Source organism: Sycon ciliatum, chromosome 7 (assembly GCF_964019385.1).
Source record: "Sycon ciliatum chromosome 7, ocSycCili1.1, whole genome shotgun sequence".
Taxonomy (NCBI): domain Eukaryota; kingdom Metazoa; phylum Porifera; class Calcarea; order Leucosolenida; family Sycettidae; genus Sycon; species Sycon ciliatum.
This window is the reverse complement of record NC_088649.1, coordinates 32865597-32884717: the sequence shown is the minus strand read 5'-3', so window position 1 is coordinate 32884717 and position 19121 is coordinate 32865597. Positions and strand designations below refer to the sequence as shown.

The 19121-nt window shown below is 46.2% G+C and overlaps 1 long non-coding RNA gene across 1 annotated transcript; it reads left to right on the top strand.

The window, feature by feature from the left end:
* The first annotated feature begins 1063 nt into the window (after positions 1 to 1063).
* LOC135821323 (uncharacterized) lies at positions 1064 to 12321 on the top strand. Its single transcript, XR_010554331.1, has 3 exons — positions 1064 to 1136; positions 3815 to 3936; positions 12235 to 12321. It is a non-coding gene; the product is annotated as an uncharacterized LOC135821323 (long non-coding RNA).
* The last annotated feature ends 6800 nt before the right edge of the window (positions 12322 to 19121 follow it).

The following is a 19121-nucleotide window of genomic DNA, read 5'->3' as shown; positions in this document are numbered from 1 at the left end:
TTTCAGTTTTTTGTTCAAAAATGAGCAAACACACTTTTAAAATGTTCACTGTCTGAAAGTTTTGGATTGATCTGACATGTCTAAGTGTTGCTACAATGGTATTATATGCAGTGGTGTACCCGTGTACATCGTACATATTTGCACTCTCATGTTTCTTAATATGCTGCTGCATCTCCTTGCATGGACGTGCGTACAACCTCACAGCACACTACTCATACTATGCATGCATGTATGTACTCCGTGCTCATAATCGACAGTGCATGTCTCTTGTTGCTGTTCAGTCTTTCCTTGGTAGTTTCCTGACCAGTCGTCCTCTCTCAGTCCTTCGTTGCATTATTCTATTTCAATATAACTCATCATCACATAGACTTGATGATACCACATACGCAGCACTGTTGAAATGGTGAAATTATATTTACAGCAATGAGATTGTCATTTTTGCATACAGTTGATATGTCCCTTGGTTCATCCTTTCTGGGTCAGTTTCTCTGCCCAGGGTCTTATAGCATGAGCTGACAGGTACTCGGCCACATCCAAAGTTCCTATAGGCAGCTGAGCTGAGTGTCCGAAATACCTCCCCAAGGAGAGCTCTTTTTCCATTCTTGATTTTCCAACTACATGGAGTGAAATTCCCCGAGTGCAAAACTGCTATGTCGTGATTTTCTGCTTGTACTAGGAGACATCGATGCACATGTCAAACTCACACTCACCAGCTGCCCGGTACAGGAGAACTTTCTGGACCATCGTGCACTTCTATTGCATTCATTGTATATTTTGTTGTTGTGGCACAGTTCTTCTATCTCTTCATGTTGGCCTGTTGCTCAGCAAGTGGCGCTTTGTGCCGGCTTCATTCGAGTCGCAATTCTGTGAGGCCAGGGAGTATTCCAATGATGTCTCAGTGCTGAGTCATAATGGAGGCACTCCATGTATGCTTTCATTGTTTTGTTTATTAGGTTCAAATTGCAGATCCCGTCGTCGCTGTTGGTGCACCAATTATGGGTTATGGAACAACATTCCTGGTCACAATTCTTTTTCACCTTTTTTTGCATTTTTTCTTGCCCCAGGGATATTAAAAACATTGGAGTAAAAGACCTTCCTCAAGGAATGTTTGAAGTAGGAAGCAGCTTGAAGCAATTGTAAGTTATCTCTTCTTAATTATTGCAATCAAGAGTACAGTCTGTTCTTATCTGCATCGTGTTATATGCATTTTGTTATCTGTTCACTACTCTTAAAAAAATCGACGGGTTCGCGTAGCGGGTAGGTCAAGAACAAGGAGTCGTACAACTCCCTGGTCAAGAACCACCTTTCCGCTTCCGTGGGACGCCACCACCCCATGATCACTCTCGCCACTCTTTGAAGTTGTAAATTGTACTGTAAAGGGGCTGAGAGTACGCGTGTACCCGAATCTCATCCTGAGCACGGTCTTCTTTTTCAGCTCCTGTATAGCTGTATTTTCCATTGCAAAGCCGTCCTCGATTGTTGTGTTCGATGTTCAAACGAAGTGGACATTCAATCAAGAAGACAGAGAACATAAGAGCCTGATTGGAGTTCTAATGGCATAGGACGGCCACAGAGAGAGACATTGCGATTTCCTGAATATAAAATACCGTACGCATGATGCAGAGTTCAATTTGTGTGATATCAAAATTGTTCATGACCTACCACATCGAGCAGAACGAGATCCAAGCACATGCTTACCGACGGCTAGGCTGCCGGCCTGACTGGACAAATGATCCCTGGCTTCCCAAGACGCCAGAAGTCGGAAACCATGTCCTTTTCCGCGACATCCATCTCCAAAAATGATCTCCACCATCGTCTAAAAAGGCTTGAAATACTCAATAATATACAACCGAGATTCGCGGTCTCACGCTTTCTCAGATCGAATCATTTTTTGTTGTAGCTGTTGCAGGGCAGATCCCCGCCACTACTTTAACAGGGTTTGGCTCCAAAGCATGCCTGGAACAAGCCATATCGAGGTTGCAAACCACCCCCCCCCCCCCCCCCCCCTCTCTCAGCAAGAAATTCGAAATTGCAATGGTGGAAGATGTACTATGAAGAGAATTTCATAAAGTATGGTTCGCGGCGCGATCGTTCTACCTACCTCATTCAAACTTTGCAGGATGGTTCTGACCTACATGCTAGGCATGCAAGCACAGGGTTTGATGTCATAGCTGACACACAGAGTCACACACAGCGTATTCGTGTGCACAGATACTAAATCAGTGGACGTCGTCATCTTCTTCCCGCTGGTCTCAAATGTACTATGACGTGCTATTTCGCCTGACGAAAACAAAACAAACACTGACACGTACAATACAGCTGTGGTGCAGGGCTGCCACACTTGGAGGGAGACAAATCTGACGGGGTTGCGGGGGTATCCCCCGGTGAATTTGTTTAAGGAATAGGCTTGCTGTTGGGGCCCCAGAACACATTGTTAGCTGTCCACACACATGCAAGCACGCGTGCATTTTACAGCTACATGTACATGTACATGTACAATGACTGGCCAAACGCGACCTGGAAGCGCCGAATGGCCAACTGGACTAAAAAGGGCTCAGAATAAAATAATCGGTTGTCCCTCTTTGGGAACAAAATCAGTCGGTTTGTCCAACAGGCGATCAAAAATCGGATGATTTCCGAAAAATCGGAGCAAGTGGCAGCCCTGGTGGTGCTAAGGAGGGTGAATGTTGTAATATTTTTGAATGCATAGGTCTGGTTTGCGTTTGTGCATGTAAACAGCTTCCAGGACCTTTACCCGATAGAGTGTACATGCGAAACGAATACTAAACCAAGTCTGAAGACTTGACTAACCCGGCCACTGTGCCTGTCTGGTGCATTACTCACGGTATAATTATTGTAAGGGATAGTGTTAGTGTGATATGTCTCGCTTGGTATGAAACATTTAGTCACAACATGTTTCCACTTGCATCAATTATACATTGCATATAATGGTCCCAACTCTTCATGATCTTCATTTAGTTTCATTCCGGAAGCAGCAAGTTAAATGCATTTTTGCCAAACTTCTTTTATAGTGCGCAATCACCAGACAGACACAGTGGGTTGGTCAAAGTCCATGGTTGATATACAAGAGGTACCTGGTTCAAGTCCTGCCTGGGAGCGGTTTTTCCAACCATGCTGCTACCCACAGTCAACTGGGAACTTGTGGCCAGGCACAAAGGGTACATGGATGCGGCTAATGGGGTTTCTCGGCACTTGTGCCAATGGATGTGAGACTTATCAACTCACGCCCACCGTTAGGCCCTGCATCTGCCGCTAAGGTCTACCGGGTGCTAGCGGCCGTCGTGAGTTCCCTTCGGGAACGGACACGATAATTTACTTCTGTTTTTATACAATAATGTCCTTCTTTTTTCGTTGGGACACTTGCAGTCAGGCATACGATGATGGTATAAGATCATAGTTTAGAAACGTGGGTGCAGTTCCTGCTTGGATGCGGAAAGAATTTTTCCAGGCGTGCTGCAACCCCAGTTAATTAATTGGGAACTTGTGGCCTGGTGCAAGGGAAACAAGGATTCAGTGAACATGAATTTCAGTCGTTGACCACTCTGCTGGTTGACTTATCCACTCACGTTCCAGTACTGCTCAGTTAAGAGCTGCATCCGTACCTTTGATCTTTGTAGGGTGGTGTTACGACGTCGGAAGTGAGCTTGACCACTGCTTGACATCGACAACCAATGGACTTCCAACCATTGTTATAATTTGTGTTCTCTTTTGACGGGTGTGTTTGTTGTAAAGATTCTAAAGCCTGTTTCATGACTGCAAAACATAATATCATTGTGCATCTTCTCCCTCACAGATACCTGGATGGGTTTAACAAAGATTTGCGCTTTTGCCAACTGAAGTACCCCACGGATTTATCGAGGACCTTGTACAGCACCTTCACGGCCCCTAACAACAGTTTAATCAACCACATGCAGAGTAAGTGTTCGAGAATAGAAAATTTCCAACGATGGGGTGCAAAACATCATGATGAGGGGCCTAGATGAGTCTGGAAGCAAAGACACAGCAACAGGCAATATTGGGAATGAACAATGCAAATTGTGTTGTCAATGTAAAAGAAAGGGTCGATTTCTGAGGTGAAACTATAATATTTTGATTGCGCTGTTCGCCTCGCTTCTAGTTCTTTAACCCTTTTCAGTGCCAGAGCACTTAGTGCATGGCCGGCACACGTGGTGGCACTACACGCAATGTTCTCGCTGGGCACTAACATTATCACCATTTCACTCACCAGTAACGGAGTAGCATCATCATACACTCTCTGGAAAGCTGAGGATCTCCACTTTCGATTTATAGTGCTCAGTGCTCGGTTGGTGCAGGAAAATGGCCTGCAAACACTTCGAAAGCTGCTCCAACGTTCCTTCGTAATGCTATTCTACACTCAGAGACAATTTTCTTTCTATCTGCATCTCACACTGAACGTACAGCGAATATTCAGATACGAGCAGAATCAGGCTGTTCTAGCACTGTTGTGTATCGGTAGAAAGACTTTTCATGGCTCTTTTTGTTGTGGTCCTTTCGTTTATTTTGGTTTGTTTTGCGTTCTGCTTTGACTTGTTTTGGTTGCATGTATAGTTTGTACATGATCCAAGTAACGGTTACGTCATTGTCATACGTTGTGTTTTGTTGCGCGCATGCTCGTATGCTGCCATAAATGTTAGTCTTTTTCTTCAGTTATCAGTTTACCTCGTCGTGTCCGGTCTTCTTGTCTGTCCGTCTCCGTCTTGTCAAGAAATTATGTAGAACTCTCAGTTCAGTTTCGTTGTTGTGTGTGGCGGGTCGGATGGGCAGGGAGGCTGGGCCCCTGACGCCTGGACAACATGTGCGCGTGCACAAAATTTGGCGACCACGCCAGGATTGTCAGGGAGACGAGGAACTGGAAGGAACTCCGGTGCGAAGGAAAACGCATCGTGAACAAATCACCGAAACGACGTCGTCTGAGCTGAAGGCGCTGAGCGAGGAAACGTCTGCGAGGAGTGGCTGGCTCGTCGGAGCTGAATGCGCTGAGGGCAGATGAAATGGATGAACATCTGCGAGGAGTGGCTGGTCCGTCGGAGTTGAATGCGCTGAGGGCAGGGACGTCCCGCGAGGTGGCTGGTGAAGACGACGACTCGGAGGTTGGTGCGACGGAAGTCGTTGGAGCTGAATGCGCTGAGGGTAGACGAAGTCGGATAAACGTCTGCGATGAGTGGCTGGTTCCTACGACAAGGACGGTGCGAAGGAAAACGCATCGTGAGCAAATAACCCCATGTGAGTGTGACGCGGAGTTTAGAAGGTGCTCCTGCTGTGATTTGTTGACTAGTTTGATTCGATTTGTTTGAGTTTGATTTGTTTGTCCCTGGTCGGACGTTGCCTTTCGTTGTAGTTTTGTTGGCGTGTCGATCGTTTATTTGTTTATTTGTTGCCTCTTGTAGTTAGCTTGATTAGTACGCTTGCGGCGTATACTCGTAGGGCACAGTGTTCGCAGTCCTCGTAGAACCCTGAAAAGGTCTTTGGTGGGGAGTATGTTGTGTATCGGTAGAAAGACTTTTCATGGCTCTTTTTGTTGTGGTCCTTTCGTTTATTTTGGTTTGTTTTGCGTTCTGCTTTGACTTGTTTTGGTTGCATGTATAGTTTGTACATGATCCAAGTAACGGTTACGTCATTGTCATACGTTGTGTTTTGTTGCGCGCATGCTCGTATGCTGCCATAAATGTTAGTCTTTTTCTTCAGTTATCAGTTTACCTCGTCGTGTCCGGTCTTCTTGTCTGTCCGTCTCCGTCTTGTCAAGAAATTATGTAGAACTCTCAGTTCAGTTTCGTTGTTGTGTGTGGCGGGTCGGATGGGCGGGGAGGCTGGGCCCCTGACGCCTGGACAACATGTGCGCGTGCACAAAAAGCACTAATGCTGGTCTATGTCACGCATGGGCTGTGCACTGGGGAAATCCCCGTAATCAAACACCGCGTCAACTTTGGCATGAAATCTGTCACAGTCACATGCTTGCAATTTGACATTCACCTGTTTCCCGAACTTCGAGCTTGCGTATTTACGCCACGCTATATCGAATGATTCATCATTGGAAAGCTCCGTTTCTAGCCGCAGAAGAGCACCTCTTCTGTCAGCTGTGATAACCGCCGCACAGTGGCAGAAGGATTGGCATCTCCCGATCAATGAAGGTAAGACTGCCGTCATCCACTTTCACCACACCAACCGGCAACCTCCCAGACCACCCTCAATCACACTCAACGATACCAACCTCACTGTGGCCTCAAGGCATCGCCACCTTCGCCTCATCATACAGCAGAATCCATGCTGGAACTCACATGTTGACTATGTCATCACTGAAGCGTCCAGGGGGGTGTTCTTTCTCCTGCGACTACGCAATTCCTTTTAAAACACTTCTGCTCTCTGCTCCTTTTATCTATCTTACATTCGCCCTATTCTTGAGAATGCCTGCACTCTCCTACCGCCTCTCCCCGCAACCGTCAACGACCAGTTGGAGAGCATCCAACGGTGCGCCGATCGCCTCTGTTTGCCTCTCCCCTTTTTGAGCACAGAACCCACTCCACAAAGAACCCACTCTGTGGTGCTGCACCAGCTCAAACGACCATCACCTAGCAGCCACCGTACCCCTTTCCATTATTATTCGTGCACATAGCCTGCACCATAGATATGCACCACCACACCTTCTTGCAATTCACTTACCCCAAAATACAAACCATTCGCACGCTCAGGTTCACCCGAACCTTTGAGCTGGTTCTGTGTGACATCAATGATACAGACTACCACAATCTACTCACCTTAGCCATAATCTCAGTTTGTTAAGTGGCTCCATCTGGCCAATGACTGTTCAAAGCCGAAAGATGAACAGTCAAGATGTTGAGTTAGCTTTTGGGCTACCCTTAGTTAGCGATAACACCAAGGCGCTGCTCTCTACCGCATGCTTCAACTGAGCTGGCTTTACATATGCACTCAACTGCTGCGCATGCGCTTCAAAATTGCCTTGAGTAACTCCTGCTGCACTGACGTTGGCTTGTGTCACTGAGAAGTCACCGTAATTTATTTGCTTTGAGAATAGAACTATTTATTCGGACTCCTAGTACTTTTCTGGCAGCCATTCACTGCACGACAAACATATTGTCTGCCTCTCCAGCATGTAGTATGAACGTGTCGGACTTGTGGGCCAAGCTGGAAGGCCGTGGGCTGAGTTCCAGTGAAACAAAGCCCGAGCTATTTGCCTGTTTGCTGCTCAGTATCAAGGACTCTTCGAACTCGGCGGCACAGGAACCGCAAGCCTCGTACGCCACGGCACCCTTGCAGGAGGAGCAAGAGCAGGATCTGCAGTGTTGCAGTATCCCACCGGCTTCCTTTGTCATGGACTGGAGTAGAAATGAAGATTTGTGCCAGGAAGTACACTCCGCCGTCATCGTTGCCTTGTCGGAGGCAATCGCTCCAATGCTGGCCACCATCAGCGCCCCTGCATCTGGAGCTCAACCTTCGGCGGAAACTTCCAACGCTCTCTCCGTTCCCCGGTTTAACAAGAAAATATATTGAAGGGCAACTTTGTAGATTTCACCCTGGTGCTGCCCGATACCATTGTAACCTCATAATCCGCTCCATGCCAGCTTGAGGTGCAGTTCTGCAGTGCCAGCATGTCTCTGGAGGGGGTGAAAAGTGGAGCTGCCCATCCTGTTCATCGACGCGTCCACGACTTGCCGACATGGCCAGAGGCATGGACTCTCTTTATGAATGTCGTGCGTTCTGCCAACCCGCCCCTCCTGCAGCAGATGCTGCCCCGCCTGCAGGAAATGCTCTTGTATCAAGCCACCACTGTTCTGCCAACAGGCAATAACATCCGAAGGCTTAGTTGTCATCCAACACCCAGTTTCGCTCCGCCGTTGCTGCTCAGCCAGGCAAGCGCATCGATGTCATCGACATCAACCTGTGGCAAATATCAGCGACTAGCCGATCAAGGCCCACATGCGAGTCCTGCCGCCTCATTCACCCGGGGCGGCCAGTGTCCCTTTCGTCCCCAACGTAGCCACCAGCAAGCCTTCAATGGAGTCCGTAGTGTGTCCAATGCCCAACCGGTCCTGTAGTGTGCCCAATGGCCAACAGGTCCTGTAGTGTGTCCAATGGCCAATCGGTCCTGTAGGGTGTTCAATGGCTAACCGGTCTGCTGGAACTGCAACCCTGGGTGTTGCAGTCTCGGCACGTGCAAGTACGCCCATGTTTGCAACCGCTGCGGGTCCAAGGACCACAACCGATCCAAGTGTGGTAGGCGCCAGTAACTCTGCCGCCTTGGCTGCAGCACCTGCTATTGTAAACAATTCTCTCTGGACTTCACTTTCTACTGATTTCACAAGCGCATATCCTGCTGTCCACACACCTTGTTCTGTTTCTCGCTTCGAACTACTGCTCCGTAGCCACCCCGACAGCTCATTGGCTTTGCATGTGATGTACGGCATTCGCTGCATCTTTCACATTGGCTTTACCTGCAACCGTATACCTAACCAGTACTGGTCAATCTTCCCGTCAACATTTCAGCGCTCATAATTTGTCTCTGCACAGTTCACCACTTCCTGCAAAGCAGGCCAGCCCGTTTGATTCACCCCCATTTTTGCACTGCCCTGGCATTGGCATTGGTCCAAAAAAGAATAGCAAACTACGCTTGATACACCATCTGTCCAGCCCTGCCGGCTCAGGCGTTAATGTTGGGATCCCTGCTGAGCCTTTCTCTTTACAGTATATCAGTATTGATGAAGAAATTGACAACACTATGCCCTCCCCATCTCCTGTCTATCTCTCTAAACTTGACGTGAAGAGTGCTGTCTGGCATAATTATACTTGTCCGCCGACGGATTCCCACCTCTTGGGTATCCTGTGGCAGGAGAAGTACTACTATGACCATGTCTGCTGTTTGGGCTCTGCTCTAGGCAGGCGGTATTTGATGCCGTGGCAGCCACCATCGGATGGATAATGCACCATGAATTCTCCATTCCTAATTTGCTTCATTTCCTGGGCAACTGCTCGTGAGTGAGCGTGGTGCTGGGCAGTGGTGAATTGGCAGCTGGCTATTCTCCTCCGTGCATTCTCATACCTCGGAGTTCTGGTTGGGCTTGCGAAGTTGGAAGGCCCGTCTCGTATCCTGACATTCCTGGGCATTTTCCTGGGTTGTGAGAAGGTAGGAGCCCGACTCTCTGACGACTAATTGGTTGACATCAAGCGCCATGGTTGACATCAGTGAACATGAACCCCACTATGTTCCAACACAAGCTCGAATCTCTTCTGGGGAAACTCTCCTTCGCTGCGAGACTCATCGTAACCGGCCGGACATTTATGCGGTGCCTGTGGTCTATTTGCAGTCGTTCACAGCAGCCTTACTACCACATCAGTTTGACTACCGGGTGGCAGGTAGATATCCAATGTTGGCTACAACTCCTGGAACAATGGAACGGAGAGCCATTCTACCTGGTCCCATATAGCACACCATCTCCTGACTTTAAGAAGTTCACCTATGCCAGTGGCACCCTGGGCTGGGGCGCATTCAACATAGGCCGCTGGCTTCAAGGGACATGGTCGTCTGAGCCACTCATTCACAGGATTGAGTGGACTGAGCTCTGCACCTTGGTCACAGATTGCTGCATGTGGGGCAAGGAATGGTGCCAGCTTCGTATCACAATGCACTGTGACAACAATGCTGTGGTAGATTGCATTCGCTCCGCCACATACTAATCACCGCCAGTGATGACTCTGCTTAGGAGGCTGTTCTTTGTGTGCACCCGCTTCAATTTCACCGCCACTGCTGGTCACATGGCTAACCAGTCTAACTGCATTGCTGATCTGCTGTATCGCTTCCGCTTGGAGGAATTCTGGTGTCTCGCCCCAGCTGCTCAAGTACAACCAGACTGAGCAGTGCTGCCATTCCAGTCGATGTAGTAAGGCCTTGACATACAGATACAAACTGTCATTGCTAATTTACCCTACTGAGCACCTGCGTTGGATTTCATCCATCTGCATGCCTAACTTTATCCACCTTGGATTCGAACCCGCACTATCGCGCGCCCTGCATGCATCCCCCGATGCACTTTGCATACATACTAATTCTTCCAAGTTGCTTCACGTTATGATCTTGCATTTGAAAGCCCTATTTGAATATGCATTGTGGCCAGCCGTCTTTGATGGTACGGTACGGTACGGGATAGGTACGGGACAGGTACGATCGAGGGTAATACGACACCGTCTACCGCCTTGATGACGGCAAAAAAGCATAGGGATGTTATAAATTTTTCAATTCTCCTATTTTTTTTGGGCATATCCTGGGATTCGAACCCGCACTATCGCCCGACATGCATTCCCCCATACACTTCGCATTCATACCCATTCTTCCAAGTTGCTTCACGTTATGATCTTGCGTTTGAAAGCCCTATTTGAATATTGCGGCCAGCTGTATGTGGCCAGCAGTGTTTGATGGTACGGTACGGTATGGGACAGATACGGGATAGTGCCAGGTGGGACACAAACAAACAAACAAACAAACACACAAATACCAAATTAAAGCTGTGTGGACCCTGGCTAGCGCCAGACGTTACTGAAGTAACGTCTTCTGCATAGCTACGGGAATAACTAAGTCTGGTACTTAGGTCTCGTGCATTGGCGGTGGACACTTGCTAGGGTGTGTGGTAGTCCCACTGAACTATGTCTGATAGTTGCAATGGCGGTGGACACTTGCTGGGGTGTGTGGTAATCCCACTGAACTATGTCTGATAGTTAAGTTATGTTATGTTATCCTAAGTTCACTTCACCATAGGTACAGGCATTGCTGCCTTCTTACTGTGGATCATAAATGATGCCACAGCTCCTAGGCTATGATGAAAAATATAATAGTATGATAGATTAATATGATCAAATATGAACAGCATGGGAAGTAATAAGATGTCATGACTGTCTGCAGGACAATTATAAAAAATACCATGCAGCAGTGTATTTTATAGTTGCATGACTCTTGTTGTAATGTATGTTTTGTCTCTGTCATTGATGCGCTTTCAGTAATCTGCTGATATGCTAGAAGCATACTAGGCCTACCTGCACTGCGTTCTTTCTGTACGCACTCTCCACATACTTGGCATGCCTAGCCCTAGCGCTGGGTTGTACCATGCAGTCTACCAGTGACATAGGTCTCACGTGATACTTGTTTCTGCTACATTGTAGTGATTATTTAAAACTGGTTTGAGGGAAAGAGACAAACGGGAAAAGTCTGAAGAAAAAATTGACTGTCACCACCAGGACTCGAACCAGGGACCTTCACTTGTAGCCAGCGATGCTCTAACCACTGAGCTATGGTGTAGTCGTCATCCCAGCAGAGGCCGTTCAACATTTTCTTCAGACTTCGTAACTCACACTTCCTGTGAATCCACACAGGCGGGTGGGAGGGGGGGGGGGTGTAGTGACTGTACATATTGACGGATCCAGGCGCAAGGTCGAGGAGATCGAGAGAGAAAGAGAGAGAGAGAGAGAGAGAGAGAACCCGAGAATGGCGGCCAGATCCATATTGTCCTGATTGTTTATTATCCAGAACCCTTTGCTTGTATTTATTCTTATTGCATGTATTAACTATCCTTTCGCTTGATTGAACCGTGTTGGCTGGGGCGATTGACAAGTTGACTAAAACAGGGTGCCGTGTGCTGGTTTTCTGGGAACAGTTTCCTTCAACTGTCAACTGGTTGCTTTGCTGCTACTATCTCTGCTTAAATTTGCATACTATTGTTCGGCTGTTTGCAACACCAATCAGCAGTCATTGTACCCGGTCATGGGTTACTATTGCCGCTCAAGCATGAGCGATTGATTTGGTCATTTCCAATGTTAACTGTATCACCGTAGTTGGCTGTTTGCAATGTCGATCAGCCACCTCTGCACCCAGCAACGGGTACTGTTGCGCCTCACTCACTCATGAGCGTTCATCTTGGCTGTTTGCAACGCCAATCGCTTCACCAGTTGATTGAAGCCTGCACACTGGTGTAGCCCAATTATGCTGGTGCGGTGTTGTGCGAATACGTGGGTATACATGCCGCTTTGCTACGGTGACTTTCCACTGCATGTAATCGCGTGGTTCTCCCATTTCCGAAACACCGCTCCGATGCACTTGGTTGCAAGCACTAATTCTGCGATAACGTCTGATTATGAGGCTAGTAGTGTTTTCAGTTTTGTGTATGCCTATCATTCTAACTGCACGTTCTTCAGGTCTTACAAAACAAACTTGCCAGGAAAATTGTAACATGGCACCCTCAATTTGTCCTGGATGTATTGGTCTTCGATACAACTACAAATGTGGAGGTAAGTAAATAAGTTCTTTCACGTTTTGTAGCTACAAATCCCCCCCCCCCTCCCCCTCCACGCATTGTTTATTGTTCTTTCCTCAGGTGTGCAAGAATGGACTCGGACGGAGAGCCAAGGAGTAATTTATACAAAAGAAAATGACCAAGGAACTACAAGTTACGCTATATTGTCCACTAACACCAGCAGTTACTAAACAATCAGCTCATGCGAAAACATTGCACAATACTTACTTAGTTTTAGAATGTCAGTATCGTCGGTCAGTGTCGTGCAATGTTATCGCATGAGCTGATTTTTTAGTAAGTGTACGCTTCTCGTTGGCTGAGAATTCGAAAGAAACGAGAAGCAATGTTCTCTCGAACTTCGAATATTTGCCAAGCTTGTTGTATTATTATTATTTTTGTTGTTGTTGTGGCACGCAGTGCAGGTTGACGTCACTGTAGTGACGTAATCGTTGTTGAGCGAGCACTGTGAAACAGCGCTTGCACAAAAAGATTGTCCTTCTTTTTGTCTTGCTCATCAAGGGCCCGCCCACCCACCCTCTGTATATATATAATTGCTCTGATTGTGAATGCGGTGGTTTCCTTGCTGTATCTTTCTGCACTGCTGATTTTATAAGTTCTAGTTGCTTATTATTTTATATATTTTATCTGGGTGGTCATTCTGCACTAACTGTTGCTGTATCATTTTGCCTCGAATTCTGGCAACTCTGTTTTCCCCTTGAAACAAGGCAATGTGGCTGTCCACAGCCGACCCTGCACTGTGGTTTTGCTGTTGCAAATGTGAGGTGTGAGAGAGAACTGCTGGTGTTAGTGGACAATTATAGCATAGCTTGGAGTTCCTTGGGCCTTTTTCTTTTGCATTCTTATTTTTATTATTTCTGATTCTAAAATAGAAGAAATCACATGGAAACGAGTTATGAAGCAACTATCCACGACTGTAACAAGATAATAAGAAGCCAGAAGTGCGATAACAGGGTTAAATTTCTGATTTTGTTAGGGATTTCCCAACAGGCATTGTTACCTTTTTACTGGGAACCCTAAAAGGGGCTTTGTGAGAGCGCGAAACAAGGCAGGCAACCTGGCCTGGCGACAAGACGGAGGCAGCGCAGTCCACGTGTCGGCACCAAGATACACAATGGAGGCTGAGTAGGATACACCTCCCCTCCTCCCCCCCCCCCCCCCCCCCCGGTAGAAGCCCCTAATAAGGCCCTGAGCAGTGTGGACCCTGACATTACTAAAGTCACGTCTTTGCATAGCGTCTGGAAGAAGGTTTAATAATACCGTATTTCCCCGTAAGTTAGTACGTACTAACTTTCGAACTTAGCAGCCACATGAGTACTAACTTTAGGGGGTGGTACTAGCTTTCGGGGAGTACTTTTTTTATCGGGGGTAAATGACACGCAGTGGGAAGCCTGCGCAACTCTAGTGCCCGTGCATATGATGTATGTACTGTACGGTGTCTGTACATGTAGGACGGGTACGAACTTACTATCTTTCGGGGGGAACTGTCTTTCGGGGTGATAACCTCAGCAGTGGAAAGTATATTTTTATAGGGGGTGCTAAGTCATTGGGGAGAACTAACTTACGGGGAAATACGGTAGCCATGAAGAGTACGAATACTGTAGACATCACCAGGCAACATGTCAATTTTCTAGAGGTTTAGAATTGTGTGTTTCCAGAATCGATTTTCAAGCTCCGATCATCATTGGAATCACGGAACTGAAGTGATCAAGCGAATAAACAAAGGTGACAAATCAAATCACGCGCAAGTACTACGGAGAGTGAGATAATCGTTAAAAAAGTGAGATAAACGAATGTGTGACAAATGTTCATGATAAAGTGAAGAGAAAAACTCATGAACAAGGGATGTAAACTGACGAGAATACCGTAAGCGCACTGACATGAAACAACGCGGCACGGGACTTGATTCTCTGTACACTGCCTTTCCACTCTGCTACTGTCTCCATATCTTGTATCTTGAGTTTCCCGGCATGCCTTGCCTTGTTTGGCAGTGTAAACAACTGGAGGCTGGAGGCCGAGTCTAATGCATACGTAGGAACGCCACCCCCTCCTTCATATTATGGTCCTGTTAGCGGGAACTCTATGAATGATTGACACGATTGAAATCTGAGCGAGATATGTGAAGAAGAACTGGAGATAAATCTGTGCAGTGCTTACACAGGAACAAAATAGAACAGTAAAAAGGAGCCGCATTCGGATTCATTGTATCCATACAGGTCGGGCCTCTGCAAGATGGATCAGCGGAGAGACCAAATTAGACCTGTGCGTAGCTACAACCCAGGGAACACATGTAAACAACTTACACACGAGCGGAAATACCGTCGGAGATCAAATTCCATTACACAGTGTTTCACCGTTCAAGCAACGGATCATCAGATGGATGATCAAACAAAGTATGATACACTGGTTATATACTCAGAAGGTGTGAACTCCGTCACTATGGAGTGTGAAAGTTATCATTATGTCGGGTCCCGGATGTGACAAGTCCATTTTTCATGATGCATTGTACAGAGTGCCTAGGTGCTAGATGAGGGTGATGATATTGCGGGGTGTGACCAGCCCATTTTTCATGATGCATTGCACAGAGTGCCTAGGGAAAGGTGATAGCGCAGAGTGGTGTCATGCCAGGTAACAGCCCCCCATGCCAGGTAACAGATATAGAGGCGCTACCAAGGCCATAGAATAATCACTGTCCTTATGTTATGGGCACAAAATTTGATAGGACATACTTGCTTTCGTGCCTGAATTTGACACAATCTCATTTCACTTGTTTAGCCTAGTGCGGGCGTCGGTTTCGAGGATGTGATACTTCTCGGTAGTGCAGAGGCCACAACTCACTGTGCACGGGTACAACATTCAATGTATGCGTCCAAAAAGCAGATCCATACCTACCTGCCAATACGTATCCACCGGGTCATGGAGTCCATAACAAGGATATCAAAGTAGCCGTGCTATACGCATCTGCCTTCGGATTCCCCTCTTTGCACCAGTTCACCCCAGTTCCCTCCTCCATCACGCAAAGCTTCCCACCCTTAGCTCACGACTCCTTGTTAAACAAGTCCTAATAGCATGGGATATCCACTACCAAACCTCCCCACCACACCTGCAACAACCACATCTTGCACCACAATGTCAACACGAACCATACAACCTTCGACAGACAAGGACCTACTCCATCGGACACGCACACACAAACAGGCACCGAGATTCCCCCATCAACAGTGCCCTCACCCTCTACAACTCACTCCCTATCGACATCACAACCCAACATCGTAGAAATTATTTCCGAAACAAAGCATCCAGTCTTCTTTTGAGCAGTACCTGCTCCTGCTCCGCGCACTCCCCTGGTTTCTGATATCTCGAACTTGTAGTTAACTACCTCGATCACCCCTGCTAACGGTTTTGCCCCACTTGTTTTTCATGATCAATTGCTTCTTGCCTCCCCGTGTAATTTCCATCTAGCTGTTTCTGGCTAGTAACAGTTCTATCACACTTATCAATCGTCCTTATTGGCGTCACGCCTCCGTGGAATAAAATAATATCATATAAAAAGCAATATCAAGAAACTGAGCGGCACTACATAGGGAGGTGCGATCGTACCACGCTACGCAAACAGATCAGAGAGTAGGTGTAGGATAGGGAGACCGTACTTTCTCAAACGAGAGCCCAGGGTTCTTCCTATTTCAGCTCTGCCAGCTCTGCACGCGCTACTATCAGAGACTGCTATTATTGGTGACTGTGCTTTGACCTTTTTGAATGCTTCAACTCCAGTCGATATAAGCATAAACTGACCATATCAAGACTGATTTTTTCGACCCCATACTCAGGAATATTGTCAAGACTGATGTTTCTTTAAAATAGCATGGGCTCCAGGAAGGAAGCAGAAGTAGATCGAAAACATCCTTGCAAATATATGCTTGGCATGCCTTACTGCTGTTTTTTACGCATTCTACAGTCGATATAATATTGTCAGTTGACAAACCCCCTTCAAATTTTACAATACAGTTGCGTCCACCACTTTCTGAACGAATATTATTATTAAGTTTTATTATTAAAAAATTCGACGAGGAGACAATAATTTTAATATGGCAATAAGTAGGACGAGCTGAAGCGACATGTGGACTACTTTATTAACAATGTAAGCGATGGAGACGATGCAAGAAACAACCTAAAGGGTAAGGAAAAAATACATGTAAGAAGAAAAAGGGGCAATGGAAAAAAAGATGATTCAGTTTAAGTTTGTATCCCTGGTGATGGTTTGGCCTGGAGAGCAGTATATAAGTGGTGCTTTTCAGGCACAATCTTCCTCAGCCTACTCAAGCTCAACTGATGAGGGGTGAATTCCCCGAAACACCGTGTATTGAGCAGGGAGTGGTGCTTTCTTGCAGGTTTGCCGAGTGGAAGGTGCGACGTGCTCCTCGTGTGCTCCGGATGGCAGTCGTGAGTCAGTCAAGTGTCAAGTTCGGCAAGAAGCGTGTGTTCCTAGTTGGAACAATCAACTTCATGAATATTATTATTATTATTATTATTATTATCAACCACCACACCACAACGCTGCGCTCTCCGACCGACCTCAACATGTTGCTACAGCACACCATCAGTAAAGACTTCTGCATCATTGAAAGAATTTAAAGTGAATCTGAGGGCTTGCTGATGACTGCGTGCACCATAATAAAAAACTATTAAATCAATATGGCTTTTCGACTGTTTCCTTTTCATGTATATCATATTCTCCTTCTTTTACCATGGTTGGCTATCACCCACATCTTCCCGTTTGGGCTGCCATTGGAAGCCATAAGATGTTGAATAAAAAAAATAAAAAAATAAAACGACACTTCAGTTGGTACTCTGCTCCTTCAGACAGCAGTTGTTTCGGTCATCAGGATCTCGTCAGTCACAGGGTGCCACGAGGAACCCCCCTTCGTTCATTTCCCACACCCAATACACCTGGTCTCACTACACTTGAAACAACAGCCCAGAGGTTTCAAAGCTACAGTCTAACCTCGATACTTGTTGCATACTCAAATAGTGGTCTGCACTACAATTAGAGACTGTGCTATTCTTATTTCAAACAACCCTCACACCCGGGTAACTTTTGTAGGCTGGACTACTATGGGAGACCTGGGCATTTATTAGAGAAAATACCGTATAATTATGAGAAATGTTGACATCATAATTATTAACACAGGGGATTATATTTCCACTCGGATGTTGACCCAATGTAATCAAGGATGAAAGTAATAGAAAGGACACAATGTTATGAGTTATGACCAACCTTTTCACCAATGTTATTAGCTATCCCTTTATGTACAGTCAGCAAGCGCAGGGTACAAATCTGACAAGGAGTATTGGGATATTCAATGACCTGACACCTAGCTCCAACACATCTACTACTGAAGTAGGCGCAAACCAATAACATCACAACTTGGAGGGCTCCGGCTCAGGTTAGGAAAGGTCCGAACGCATGGCGCATGGCCTGGCTGAGAGAAGCACCACTGACTGCATATTATTTTTAAGTTTTGTTATTATTAACTCGGATGTTGAACCAATAGTAATATGGAAAGAGAAAAGGCTTATAAGTGACTAGTTATGACTAACAGTCTACCAACAAGGCACAACATTGACAAGGATATTGAGACATCCGATCCATCGGTCAGGTCGTCGAATGTTTGAATATCCTTGTCAGTTTTGTGCCTTTTGGTCGCACTATCTGATTGTATAATATCTCGTTACCTTGGTTACCTTGGTGGACTGCTAGTCATAACTCATAACTTAGCGGGCCTTTTCTCTTTCCATATTATTATTAATTTTTGAATGTGGCAGTTCCACAGGCCTAGGGCCTTTCACAAATGATTTGGTTACGTTGGTGGACAGTTGGTCATAACTCCTAGCATTGTTGTCATTCTAATTTCTTACTATGATTCTATTTCCAAGTGTTTTTTTCAATATTGTGCATGTAATTTCGAATAGAGTGTGCGTCCTTCCGATCTATTTTTTCGTCAATTTCCCTTGTCCGGTCTGCTTTAATCTTTGTGCACATGGCTGTCAAATACAAACAAACAATTTTCAATAAAAAAACCAGTTTTTGAAAATGTTGACCCACTCGTATAGGTCAATTTTTGCTGATCACGGCTCTTATCTTGTTGATGGCCAGTACTAAGCTGTATTAATTAACACTGTTCACTATGTCATGGTGCATACTAAGACAAGGTGTTATCTGCAAGTCTCTTCTTGAGTGAAGTTCGTTATTATTTGAAGAAAAATGGATGTGTGATGTTCTTGTTTATGCTAGTGGAGCTCATTGGTAAAGTGTACTCCAAACAACACCAGTTACTCATACGTCGCTCACCCTACGGTTTGTTATTGAACCGTGCGGAATCTGAGCAGTTGTGCACGAACAATAATGGGAAGCTGATTACAATAGGTGTACTTGTAGATACAAGACTTTTCAACTCAGGAGAGCAGATATGGCTTCAGGACGTTTATCGAGCAGAACACTTCAGTGCAGATGTACGGAAGTCCGTGTTTTGCCAAATTTGTAAGTAAAACTATCTTTTTAAAGGATTGGACGAACTTCAAATTCCAAAAGTAGCAGTCGGGGAAGTGAACTGCCTGGAAAGGGAAAAAAACACCACAAGGACTCGAACCAGGAACCTGGTTTGCCATGAGCAATGCTGAATCCATCTGAGCTACGCTGTAAGCCTATAGCACCCGACCTAAAATATACCGGGAACGACCACCCAACAGCAGCCGGTCACACAACTGATCCGA